General features: G+C 34.7%; 1 protein-coding gene across 2 annotated transcripts in view; it reads left to right on the forward strand.

Annotated features, from left to right (window-relative positions):
• Positions 1-13,656, forward strand: part of LOC107653363 (zinc finger and BTB domain-containing protein 7C-like) — a 30,342-nt gene that overhangs the window by 7,464 nt on the left and 9,222 nt on the right. Inside the window, exon 1 of one of the 2 annotated variants that reach the window (XM_016440060.1) lies at positions 6,296-6,485. The exons of the other annotated variant lie outside the window; for it this stretch is intronic. The gene's annotated coding sequence lies outside the window, so the exon portion shown is untranslated. Of the gene's footprint in view, positions 1-6,295; positions 6,486-13,656 lie in introns of those variants that run through there. 2 annotated transcript variants of the gene reach the window in all.

Here is a 13,656-nt window from a genome sequence, read left to right on the forward strand (position 1 = left end):
ATTATATACATACATTTTATATATATATTATAGAATGTATAAATACTGTTTTTCCTGTTAACTATATTAATTGTACTGTTAATTGTCCGGTAAGGAAAATTAATCAGACAATATTTTGATATTTTTAAATTTTATGATTTAGTAACAGCTTTCCTCCTCAAGTTTGTTCCAAAATCACCTACATTGCTATCTTTTTAGCAAAAAATAAATAAAATAATAATACAAATATGTATATAACTACATATAACATGGTTCTGTGAGTCACACAGAAAGCTAAATATCCAGTGCCGTCATCAATATAGACTTCTCTGAACCGTGTGTGAGAACACGTCTGTGATATGTGCTTGCATTTTTTGCATGAAGCAACATATGTGCATACAGTGTGTGACTGATCACTATGAAAGCTTGCATCTTGTGTGTGTCTGTGTGTGTGTGTGTGTGTGTGTGTGTGTGTGTGTGCGTGCATACATATAAGAGGGCCTGACATCTCTCTGTGTTCCAGGCTGAGACTCGTGCCGAGTTCGCTGAGAGATCAGTCGCCAAGCTTGAGAAGACCATTGATGATCTGGAGGGTATGTCAACTTGTACCTTAAGAGCGCTTTGACAGACATCTGTCTCCTGTGCCCTGCAGCCTGGTTGGTTTTAATTAGGTAGAGCCAGAGGGCCCGAGGGCAGACAGGGGCTAGTCATAATCACTCACACACACACACACGGGCCAGCCTCCCCCTCACAATCCTCCACAAAAAATGTCCTTTCAGAAAGAGCATCTCAAAAAAAAAAAACACACACACCCTCACACACACTCCATCTGTCTCAAACACACGTGTGAGACGTGTGTTTTACATGCATGATTAGTTTGATTAATGACATGTACATTTCGGTCAATTTGAGCGCTTAACTGCCTTCAATGCTTGTATTCACACGCGAACGCCAGCACAATGCCATAACCATTACCATCCTGACTGTCTGTTGAAGGGGTGTCAATTACTGAATCACTGTGCAAGTTAATTGGTTTCGATGATAATAATTTGTAATTCCTGCAGCTCAGACAGCAGAGCATGGGTTTGATTTCCAGGGAATACGTGAAGTGATAAAATGTTTACCTTGAATGCAGTGGATAAATGCATCAGCTGAACTGCACAAATGTACATTTTAATTGTTCAATTTAGCTTTTTTTGCATTTTGACAGGCTTGCAGAATGAAACTACATTTCCCATCATGCTCTGAGGAATGATAAAGTGTGTTTGTTTTATACTAATCATGTAATTATAACTTGTAAATAAATATAAATAAAACAGTTTAATTTTAAAATGTGTAAATTTTTAAACATCAACTGAACTATTGTACATTATTTGTGCTTCTTTTTGTCGCACTAGCACAAAAATCACAAATCTTGTTTGAGATATGAAAAATACAAATAAATTGTTTTCTTTATTTTAATTATGACTACAACTTCTAAATAGGAACAAAATAGTTAAACTTTTAAACATGTATTCTAATTACATAATTACGAAAGAGAAATAAATTGCATGTTTGCTTTATTTTAATTACATAATTATGACTTCAGCTCAGACATATACACAAATATATGAACTTCAGCTGCACTAATGCACTTTATTTGCACTCTATTTTGCTGCACAAAAATCTCAAATCTTTGCTGAGATATGAAAAAGAGCAAGATATTGTATTTACTTTATTCTAATTATGTAATTACAATGTAATTAAACTTTTGAATATGTAAACTTAAACATAAGCTGCACTTATGCACATTATTTGCGCTTCATTTTGTTGCACAAAAATGTCAAATCTTTGAGATATGAAATAGAAAAATACAACTGCATGCTTATTTTATTTTAATTATGCAATTAATACTACTAAATATAAAAAAATAGTTCAACTTTTAAATATGTAAGCTTTAAACATGTACTTTTAACCCAATAAACCATGTGTATGCATGTGTACATCCCACAATTCTCTTTTTAAGCTGCTGCTGCTGCTACGAACTGAAAGACTCACCGAATCAAAATCACAGATAAAGCACCTTTTTCAAAAACGTCTACTATATATATGTGTGCGTGTGTGTGTGTGTGTGTGTGTGTGTGTGCGTGTAGAAGATAGCAGATACAATTCTCTTTTTAAGCTGCTGCTGCTGCTACGAACTGAAAGACTCACCGAATCAAAATCACAGATAAAGCACCTTTTTCAAAAACGTCTACTATATATATGTGTGCGTGTGTGTGTGTGTGTGTGTGTGTGTGTGTGCGTGTAGAAGATAGCAGATAACACAGATGAAACCGTCCAAAAGACACAACACTTCCAGTAAAAACAGGAGTTGTAGTGTGGAGGGGTTCACTGATGACCTTGTCGCATATTTTGGGCTCTCTATGTGTGTGTGTCGTCCTTGGACGACTGTTTCCCACCCTAGTTGGTGGGTTTGTCTGTAAGTGGGCAGAGATGACAAATTTTTCCCACAAGCCCACACCCTGGAGCACCAAAGCCCCCACTCCCAGAATACATCTGTGCACGGCATCCCACACTGCAGATCCTAAGGCTAAGAAAACGGAATATAAACCTGACGAATACATGCATCGTATTCGATCACAGTATCAAGAGATTAAAGAAATAAAAGTTTTTGGTGCTTGACTATGCAAAATGCTATGGAGTTGTGAGTGCTTGCCAGGGTGTTGCTATGCAGATGATAGGATGTTTGTGTGGTTGCTAGGTAAAAAATCACTTAATCAATTATTACAGTACAAAGTTAGTAAGTACAAAGCTGAGGAATCATTGATGTCTGGAGCACAAACACTGCAGCACTCTGTGATAGGGGTTTGAATTCATCTATACATCTAAATGTAAAATGTATCTATGAGCAACAGTACTAGAGAGGCTTGACTTGGTAAACTAGAAAGAAAGAAAGAAATATCTGACCCTACCTGAAATGAGACATCACAAGGTCACCAAGAGAATATCAGTCCTGAACGTGTCTCGTCTTCGTCTGGATGCTGCTGTAAAATAAATAAATAAATAGTTCTAACTGCATTTTAACTGCAAAAGATTTCTGAGGAATTTGATCTTCATGCTAAACAGGGTTATTATAGTTAACCAAAACTATATATATATATAATGTATATATATAAATTTTGGTTACCGAAAATAAAATAAACGTTAACTGAAGTAAACAACTTAAACTTACTTTAGCAAACTAAAACTAAAACTGAAAAAAAAAAATAGACACAAATAAAAATGACAAAAACTACAATTAAATGAAAGCAGAAGATGTAAAAATAAAAACTCAAAATATTAATAAATCTGTCATCTCAATTATACTAAAATATCAAACATAAAAAAACAAAATAAACATAAAATAACATAAAATGTTTTTAAAAATAAGAATTAAAAATGTTTTATATTAAAATTACAAATATACTAAATATTTTTAATTTGTAGTTATTTAGAAAATTATCAATTTACTAATGTTTTAAAGATCCCACATACCAAAACACCGACAACACATCAACAACTTCATTCATGTCCAAAGCCAAAAATGTTTTTTTAACCCTCTAAATCCTACTGTGTCATATTTGATATTAGGGCTGCATGATTAATCGAATGCGATTGTCATGCGCATTTTGTTAAAAAAGCCGGTTCTGTAATCAGCAGGCGCGATAATGACAGCTGTTTGCATAGCTTCTCAGTGAGCCACGGCTCTGTGAAGTAAATGCTGTTCCATCTGAAAGCATGTGAAAATACCACATTTAATAACATATTTTTACTCCAAACTCACTTCATAATGTCAGTCGAGTGTTTGAAATAAATCCTTCTGTGAGATGATGTGACTTCTTACACAGAATAAAGCACGCAACATATTTCATAGTATTTAAGCAGTGATAAAGACATTGCATTATAAATATACTTTATTTTAATTAAAATTATAATAATAAGAACTCAGATAAACCGTATATTGCCGTAGTCATGTGTTTATTAGTCACATTGAATCAATGAAAGCAGTTGAATCTTCTGTTTATTCAGCTGCAGCGATAGGCATTTTCTGGGTTTCTTCTGCAAGTATTTGGAGTTTCAGCGCGAGAGCGCCCTCTGGCGATTTACTGCTGATCACAGAACCGTGCTTCACTGAAAGATACGCATGAAAATCGCAGCTTCTTGATATGCACGTTTCTAAATGATCAAAACTTTGCTGTTAAACCTGTCATACACAATCTACTCCATTCCTTCTGTTGTCTGATCAATCGTTTCCTTCAGCTGGTGCTTCACGTGTCTTTTTGCTTTCAAATCTTTACTGATTTTTATCAAGGAAACGTAAGAATAACTTTAATATTGTTAGTAATATTTCAAGATGAACACTTACTGGTCTAAAGTTGATTAAATCATACATCATTTTCGCACAAATCATGTTCAAATGTGACAAATATGATCATCAGGCTTTTGAGGAACATTTATTTGTTCATCTCTCAATCAGCATTGCATTATATGTTTTGATCATTTAAATCTCATCTTACTAAGACACATTATTGGAGATATAGAGCAACGACTGATATTTAGATCATTTTATGTTAGTATCTGCTCTACTGTTATAAATATCTAATTGATTTACATCACAAGCATCAGAATCTCAATATATAAATATCAGCATCTGCAGCAGATTCATATTTTTGCTCATTTTGAGTCTCTGAATAAAACAGCTGTTTTTTTCCTGCATATTCTCACTATATCCGACTACAAGCCATAAAAGCCTGATGGAGCAAATATGATTTTAAACAAAAACAAACCTTTTTTTTTATACATTTTGTCTAAAGGTTCTATAAACACTTAAAGAAAACAGATTGACTAACTTTGGCATCTTTAGCTGGACATCTGAACAAAAACATCTGGTTTAATGTCATTTATACATTTGAAGGAAGTTTTTTTTTTTTATACACATACACACACACACACACACACACACACACACATATATATATATATATATATATATATATATATACTTTCAACACCACAGGATCATGTTGAGTTTGTATAGAAGCAGCACACATTTGCCAAAAATATATATATATATATATTTTTGAAGATATAAATTATTGGAGATTATCACAGCACATTTTACAAGAAAACACTATTTCAATCTTTCTACTTCAATATTTCATGTTTACTTCAAAGAGTTTCTTGCAGTTACTATGTAGTTAATTGTGAAACTGACTGGTTTCTACACTAAATTCTGAACTTCAGGTCTTCCACCTTGTTCCTTCGTCTAATTCATCTTCTGAAGTCACAGCAGACGCATATATAGAACTGGTACTTTTCTCTCTCTTCCTTCATTTGTGCCCAAGTTCGAGTTGCAAACCCTTCACGAATAAAACTAAAAATTCATTTTGTCTGACCCCAAATCAGAGGGTTTGTGCACCATGGGCTTTATTGCATACTAAGCTTAAACTGTGTTGTGGAGGAGGATGGGTATTATTATCCTGAGCTTCCCACCCAGCTATAAAAACTACATCGCTGCTCTAGAGTAGATCCACCTCCTCTCCCTCTCTCTCTCTCTCTCTCTCTCTCTCTCTTTCTCTCGTATTCTCACTATATCAGACTATATGAGCCATAAAAGCCTGATGGTTCAAATATGATACTCAACATAAAACACACATGCAAACTTTTCGTCTGAAGGTTGATTAAAGTGTTCCATTTTAACAAATGAGCTTTTTTGAACTATTATTTCATATGTCAGGCTTTACAGGATTTAGCTGAACCACTGAAGAACATTTATTGAGAATATTTCGGTTTGGTCTGAAAACGCTTTAAGTGTGTCTAATACAGGAATCTGTTTTAGGTCCACGCAGAATCACCTGTCTGAGGTTTCTATGACAACTAACTGAGAATACCTACAAATAATGTTGCATGTGTGTGTGTTTTTAACTTAATAATAGACACACGTCTCCATCTCTTAAATTTCACACTTTACATTCGTCACGTTCACGGCAGGACAAAGAAGTCCACTGAAATCACATTTTACCCAGAATCCCCCAGTAAAACACTGGCGTTGGTATTAAGTAACTTGTGCTGGTTGAAAAGCAGGTCGTGATGAATCTGTCATAAATTACATAACTAGGTGGATTCTTGATGTCATTTAGGAAATCCTGTCCATGTTAAAGCATCGAGTCATGATTTAAAGAGACAAGACACGGCGGAAAAATGTCACTCTCTCTCTCTCTCTCTTTCTCTCGCTCTCTCTCTCCTCCTTCCTGTCAGCGTCCACACAAACCTCCCTGTCTGTCCGCGTGTGCCGTTGTTTGGGGCTTGTAGTTGGATGCTCGGCTGTGTTTTTTGTGAATGGAGAGGAGACGCTCGGGCAGACGGGATGGACAGACGTCTTTGCGTCCCTCAGAGACGGAGATGAGACAGGCTCGGATCTGAAACGACACTTAGACCTGGAATAAATCACACATACAGTAACACACACCTGAGGATCTGGACGGGTGAGTGTGATGCAGCCCAGTTCACCTGTGCGTTTGCAAGTGTGCGTTTGAGTGGGATTACGCAGGACGTTTGCGTCCGAGGTCTGTTTATGTTTGTTTGTGTGCATCTCAGGTATAGAACAGCACGTCTGTGGGCAGTAATTTGATGACTCACGTAATTATTTGGTCCATTCTTTAAATGTCGTCTCCAGAAAATGAGCGTGTGGAGTTTTGGCCCGCTGTAAACGCAAACTAACACAAACAAGTAATCACAGCAAATCGACAGTTACACCAGACGCCGCTGGCTCTGATGTGTGTGAAAGCAAAGTGTTATCGAAAGAGTTTCTAAAAAACAATTCGATGCAAGAAAGTGCCAATTCATTTTTTGAGAGGCTGTTCTCATGACCTTTTTAATGCAGCCCACTGATCTAAACAGGCGATTGACCCACATAGTCACACATAGTCATCTTAACAAACAGTTTTCATAATACCATTAAATATATCATCACATTTTTAGGTTTTATGAAATTAGAAGAAGTTTGGGTTTCCATCTATGGACTTACATTTCTATTTTAAGCTAAACATTTTAACTGCTACTGTGATTGTTTAAAATAAGTGTCATAAATGTCATATAATATAATATATATATATTTAATATAGTGTTATTTATAAACTATGATTTATGAAAGTGTAAATCGATTACAGTCACTTTTGGGTTGGAAGTTAAAAAAAATACACATTGACGTCACGTCGCAAAAATCAGATACGTATCAGATTTATTTCCACACAAAAGTGGCCCAGATCAGATATGAAAATGTCAGTCTGTGATTTTTATTATCAAAAACAGATCTGTGTCAAAGCTGTGATGGGAACGTCACCTTACTTTATCTAAATCCACCAAACACACAAAAGCAAATGCAACTAAATTCATTAGAATTGTTCATTTTTAGACGGACATTGGATTACCCTTATGTTTTTAAAGGTTTTGAAGGGTGTCATAAGGTGACAGGTGAATGTATGTGTGTGTGTGTGTGTGTGTGTGTGTTTGAAGAGGGCTGAACGCAGATTAAAAACAGTGTAAATTACTGTTTGTAGCAGCTGAAGTGCGTGATGCAGGTGTCTGTAGCGTCTTGCTTCATATAATTACCAAACAGATGAACTACAGCAGACGTTACACAACGGCTGTGTGTAATCCTAACAAGGCTCTTTAAGTGTCATTTACGTTCGTTCTGATCTGTCGCTGGGTGAATCAGTCTACGGGTAAAAAGCAGCTCAAATATACAGCAGAACTCAGGCCAAACTTACACGCCGCACTTTATTATGTTTTCTTTAACTTTGTTGAACAAGGTCCTGGTTTAAGACTGTGGTCTGTCCTTAATTTGTATTAGAGTACTTGACAACTAACTTGGACATAAAGTTTTTTTCTTTTTCTGAAATCATAAATATACATACACACACATAGATACATGCATATAGAATAAATGTAAAAGAGATATAAAATTAGATACTAAAAACACTAAAAATAGATATAGAATATTTAAAATATATTTTATATACTAAATAAAAAATTAGGTTTTATGATATTATAATAAAATAATATATAAATATAATTATAATTATATATTATAATTATTATTATACAATAAATAATATCAAATGAATACTAAGATAGATGATGGATAGAGCTTTTTTGAACTATTATTTCATATGTCAGGCTTTACAGGATTTAGCTGAACCACTGAAGAACATTTATTGAGAATATTTCGGTTTGGTCTGAAAACGCTTTAAGTGTGTCTAATACAGGAATCTGTTTTAGGTCCACGCAGAATCACCTGTCTGAGGTTTCTATGACAACTAACTGAGAATACCTACAAATAATGTTGCATGTGTGTGTGTTTTTAACTTAATAATAGACACACGTCTCCATCTCTTAAATTTCACACTTTACATTCGTCACGTTCACGGCAGGACAAAGAAGTCCACTGAAATCACATTTTACCCAGAATCCCCCAGTAAAACACTGGCGTTGGTATTAAGTAACTTGTGCTGGTTGAAAAGCAGGTCGTGATGAATCTGTCATAAATTACATAACTAGGTGGATTCTTGATGTCATTTAGGAAATCCTGTCCATGTTAAAGCATCGAGTCATGATTTAAAGAGACAAGACACGGCGGAAAAATGTCACAGTGCCAAAAAACACAAACGAGGCAGAGAGAGACTGTAATAGTTTTATGGATTCTGAAACAATAGATTTTAAGGGGAAACACTTTTTTCCACACAAAGACGAGCTGTATTTGTGAAAAGGTACCGCGGTCTGCCATTTCTGAGAGTAAAATCTCTCTGTCTGCTTACAGAAATGCAGACAACATTTGCAGTGAATTGATTGGCTGATTGAACTTTTTGATTTTGATTGTGGCATAATTTGAAAAATCTTTGCTTATTCACATCGTTTGGAATTTTTAGTTCATTTTTGACCGGACGCAAGTAGCAAAGCAGACACTTTTACTATTATTATTAAAATAAAATGGTCTCATTTCAAGAAATCTGAAAGATGTTACGTTAAACTACAAACTAAAGAAAGATAATAAACATTCATGAGTAGGATAAATGCATGAGAAATGCCAACTTTGACTCACAGAATCAGCTAAAAGCTTTCGTGTCAAAAACTACAACACTGTCAGATGCGTCAAATCACACCACTCAATTTTTCAAGTCAAAAAAACAAAAAGTATACACTACTTTCTTTTAATTGCATCTTTCTGGTTCTTTTTTAGGAGTATACAAATATTTTGTTTTACCTAGACATAATTACTGTCATAATTGTGCTTTAATTATTAGCTTTTATGACTTTGATGACATTCAGTAAATGTTTTATTCATATTTTAATATAGTATATAAATGAATATAATGTTCTATTTTTTGTTTTATTTTTTAAATAAAATAATGATATATTATTAAATGTATTTTACAAATTACAATATTTATATTATATTCAGGATAATTTTTCCCCCCAGTCATTGGAAATGGAAATGTCTCAAATGGAGAAAAAATATCCAATTTTACCTGTATTCTCCCTATAAATTGTTTGTGGCTCTCTACATACAACATTAGACTGCATTAAACACATATATAACATTATAACATAATGCACCTGCTACACATTAAAAACCACATTAAACTGTAATCTTTCATCTTTCTCTTTTACCACATTAAATGACAGTAAATAAAAAGTTGGAGTTGGATGAACGAATGTACTCGTCACACAACTGTGAGTATAAGTTTACACGTTAACTAACTGATTAGCCGTCAACCTCTGGTTTCAGTTTCAACGAAGGTAAATTGAACAGCCCTGTTGAGTGAGGAACACGCTGTCTGAGCTGCAATATGGGTCAAACCGCATGTATAAAACAACCAACTTCTAATTAACTAGAAAGTCATAACGTCTCCATTCTGGCATTATATAACATGTCGTTTAATTAAACTGACACACATGCTAAATATAAGCAGCAAATCTGCACTGTGTGCCACATAGGAAACAATTCAAAATAGTATATACTGAATACTACTCTTACTCAACATATATGCTTTTGCACTGCAGTGTTATTTTAGTATCACTGACTATTATAACTTTGGTTATATACTTCTGGTTTGATAATATTTTGAATTAGATATGTTTATCTCAATTTATGTTTATATTTTCTGTTTTAATTTTAGTGAAAGTTTCAGTTATTTTGTGGCATTTTTGTCATTTATTATTTAGTTTGTTAGTTTTTTAATGTCTTTTTAAATGTTTTTCAAAAATAGTTTATATTTATTTTAAAACAATAAAATAGGAAATAATTCTAAATTGTTGCATATATCTATGTACACTTATGTATATATTTTATTTGTGTGTGTGTGTGTATGTTTGTATGTATGCATGTATGTTCAAATACTTAGAAACAAAAAAACATTTACAAAAAAAATAAAAAATAAATCTGAAAAATCGAATTGTTACAACTGTTAACATGACAAAATGCTTGCTGTGTCACTTCAGCTACCAGTTAACAAAACTAACAGCAAAATTTCTAATATTTCAACTCAAAACTTTTTTAATGCACGTTTAAACCTGATGCCAGAACCTCAAAATGTATAACTCAAGACAACAAGACAACAAGAAACAACACACGCATGTCTGAAAAATTCTAAACTGAAACGGAAATCAGGTTCACAGTAACCAAAACCACCATTAAACCGTTTGCTGTGTGTTATATGCAAATCAGGCCTTCAGCTGTTCACATGCAGAGCGTTTATCATCTACAGCACTGAGACGAATCGTATTCAAATCCAAAGCCTCCTATTGGCTGATTGGCGTGCCGTCGCTCGAGCAGTAGGCACTTCTGTCTGTAAACAGGGCCGTGAGTCTCAGCGAAGCACTAATAGACTAAAACCTACAGGTGCCCCTGCAGGTGAGGCCCCTAAATGATCTCCCTCAGGACCCACGAACCCACGGCTGGATTTAGCCAATTTAGCAGCAGTCTGAGTCGCCGTGAGTCTGAGCAGCGTGACACGTGCTCGCTCCTGTCTGAGACTCCAGCCCTGCCTCCCTAAAGAGGCCATGATGAAATATCTCTCACAAATGTGAACGGTTTTAACTTTTGGAGAAGATGTTGTAACTTTACCCTATCAAGAGTTGGTCATCTTTGCATCACAAAGTCAGACGAGGCATCCGGCGTGCACCAAATGCATGCATTTAACCTGCAAAACACAGAGTCAGCGCGCTCCGACTTCACGTTAACGAACAATCGCTATTAATTGTTAAGTCTTAAAGTCTTTGTCCCATTTAAGACAATCATCAAAGCTCGCGTGTGTGTACGCATTTAGTTCAAACATCAAACACAGGTGTGCTATTTTGAATGATCAAAGGACTGAGGGGGTAGTTTGGGTTTTTACTCACGGTGTCATTTATGTTTTGAGATATGGCACATTATGACTGATGTTGAACTCAGAATTAGTAATGCAAAGAAGAAAATAGGAAAAAAGGTTATTAATCATGGCACTTAAATCACACCGCATGCATTCATTTCTGAAAGCTGCTCAATTCAGTCCGATTCGCAAATACAGTAGGTTCAACTGATTCATTTAAATGAATTTGTGAATCAAAACGTGTGAATTTTTGCAATGAGGACAAGGCTAACTTTTTGTTGTTGTTGTTTGTTGCAGTGCTGCTCCTGAATAGCGGAAGCACTGATACACGCACACGCATGCATCTTTTTCAAATGACAAACGCATCTGTGCTGAAATGAGTGTGTGGCACTTTGTGGGGCTAAAGGGGGTATTTTCTTCACCTCTTTACACAAACTGTAGACACCAGAACAGATCCTCAGATTATCTCTAAACATCCTTTACAATCAAGCATGACATTTGATATGGCCGACAATGATCTGGCATGAAACAAAATTCAGCTGATAAGCATCTGAAAATGCTCATTTTTATTAAGCAACTTTTATCAATTATTTTCATTAAATGCTTTACTTTTATATATAATTTAATTTCCTTAAAATAATCATTTGTTTATTTATTTATTTGTTTATGCTTTAAAGGAATCTCCAGGACATTTACTGAACAAAATACAATGAAAATATTATATATTTTAAACGTTTTCTTAGGCTATACATGAATCTGTGCTTGTAAAAAAATCTGGATTTGATTCTTCATGTCATTAACAGTCAAACTAATCTGATTTACTGAAACAATAATGAATGTCTGACTGCCAAATTTGTTGTCAGCAGCATGTGAACATTACGATTAAATATTTCTCAGTGGAAAATGACGTCTTCCTATCATTACAAACAACAAGCGGACCACAAAAGCAACTTAATACACATCTGCAGAAAAATCTCCTGCACTCCAACTGATCATCAAATCACTTCACAAAGAAAAGTGCAAACACGGATGATGGACAAACTGAGCTGCGGTCCAGTCGAAGATACCCATCTGAAGCATTACTGCTTCACTAGCAGAGCCACATCAACAGTTTAGACAGGATTTCAGATAGCATCTATCACTGAGGTGTGTGTGAGTCCATTTTTGCCTACATACTGGGAACAACAGCTTAATAATGTCACTTAATAAAACAAAATGCATAAAAGTTTCACTGCAAAAACTGATGTAAGGATTCATAAATCAAGATACATTTACTTGACTTAAGATATTAAATAGTTTTCTAAAAAATTATCAAAATTGGGTGTGTTTTTGCTTAAAACAAGAAAAAAAACTTGTTTCAAGATGCATTTACTTAAGAAGGAAAATGACTTAGGATATTAAGTCTTGTTTTTTTTAATGTAATTGAAATGAGTTTATGCTTAAAACAAGTTTATGCTTAATTCAAAGAGAAAACAAGATTATTTTTTTCTGACCCCACTGACAGATATTATTCTTGTTTTAAGCATAAACTTAATTCCCCCCCTTAAAACAAGAACAAATATCTGTCAATGGGATCAGAAAAGTATACTTACTTCAAAGGAAAAAAAGATTATTTTTCTGACCTCATTAATAGATATTTTTCTTATATTAAGAATAAACTCACTTCATTTAGATTTTTTTAAAACAAGACTTATCTTAAGTCATTTTGATTCTCAAGTAAATGTATCTTCTGCAGATAAAGTTATACAAAAAAAATTTAAAAATCACAAAATAATTTCTTATAGATTTACAGGTAGAATAATCAGTAGTATTAATAATTAGCTTTCTACAGAACCAGCAGAAGTCTGTGGTGTGTCTGCATGTAGATTGCGTCATATGGAGGGAGTAAATTGTGAAGGTCTGAAGGAGTTATTCAGTGTTAAGCGAGTGCGGAGGGGCCAGTGGGCCCTCAAACACACACTGTAATTATGGGAGTGAGGAGGTGTGGGGGCCGGCCGGAGAAACGCATGCGCTCCCAGGGTGGGTGGGAGACCTCACTGTGTCTCTCTTCCTTCTTTTTCACTCCCTCCCTAGTGTTGTTTTTAGCTCCGAACACCTATTTAACTTGGCTGGATTTTCCAGGGTGGGGCACCGCTTTTTTTTTTGTTTAGTTTTGCCCAACCTGTCAGGGAACTTCTGGGGACATGAGATCTCATCCTTCCCTCTTCCTCTGTCTTTCTCTTTTTTCTGTGAAAAGTTTGCAGTTAAATGGAAGTGTTTGTGTTGTTTATACACATTTAAAAAAAAA

This window comes from Sinocyclocheilus anshuiensis, unplaced genomic scaffold (assembly GCF_001515605.1).
Source record: "Sinocyclocheilus anshuiensis isolate Anshui unplaced genomic scaffold, SAMN03320099.WGS_v1.1 scaffold1151, whole genome shotgun sequence".
NCBI classification, from domain to species: domain Eukaryota; kingdom Metazoa; phylum Chordata; class Actinopteri; order Cypriniformes; family Cyprinidae; genus Sinocyclocheilus; species Sinocyclocheilus anshuiensis.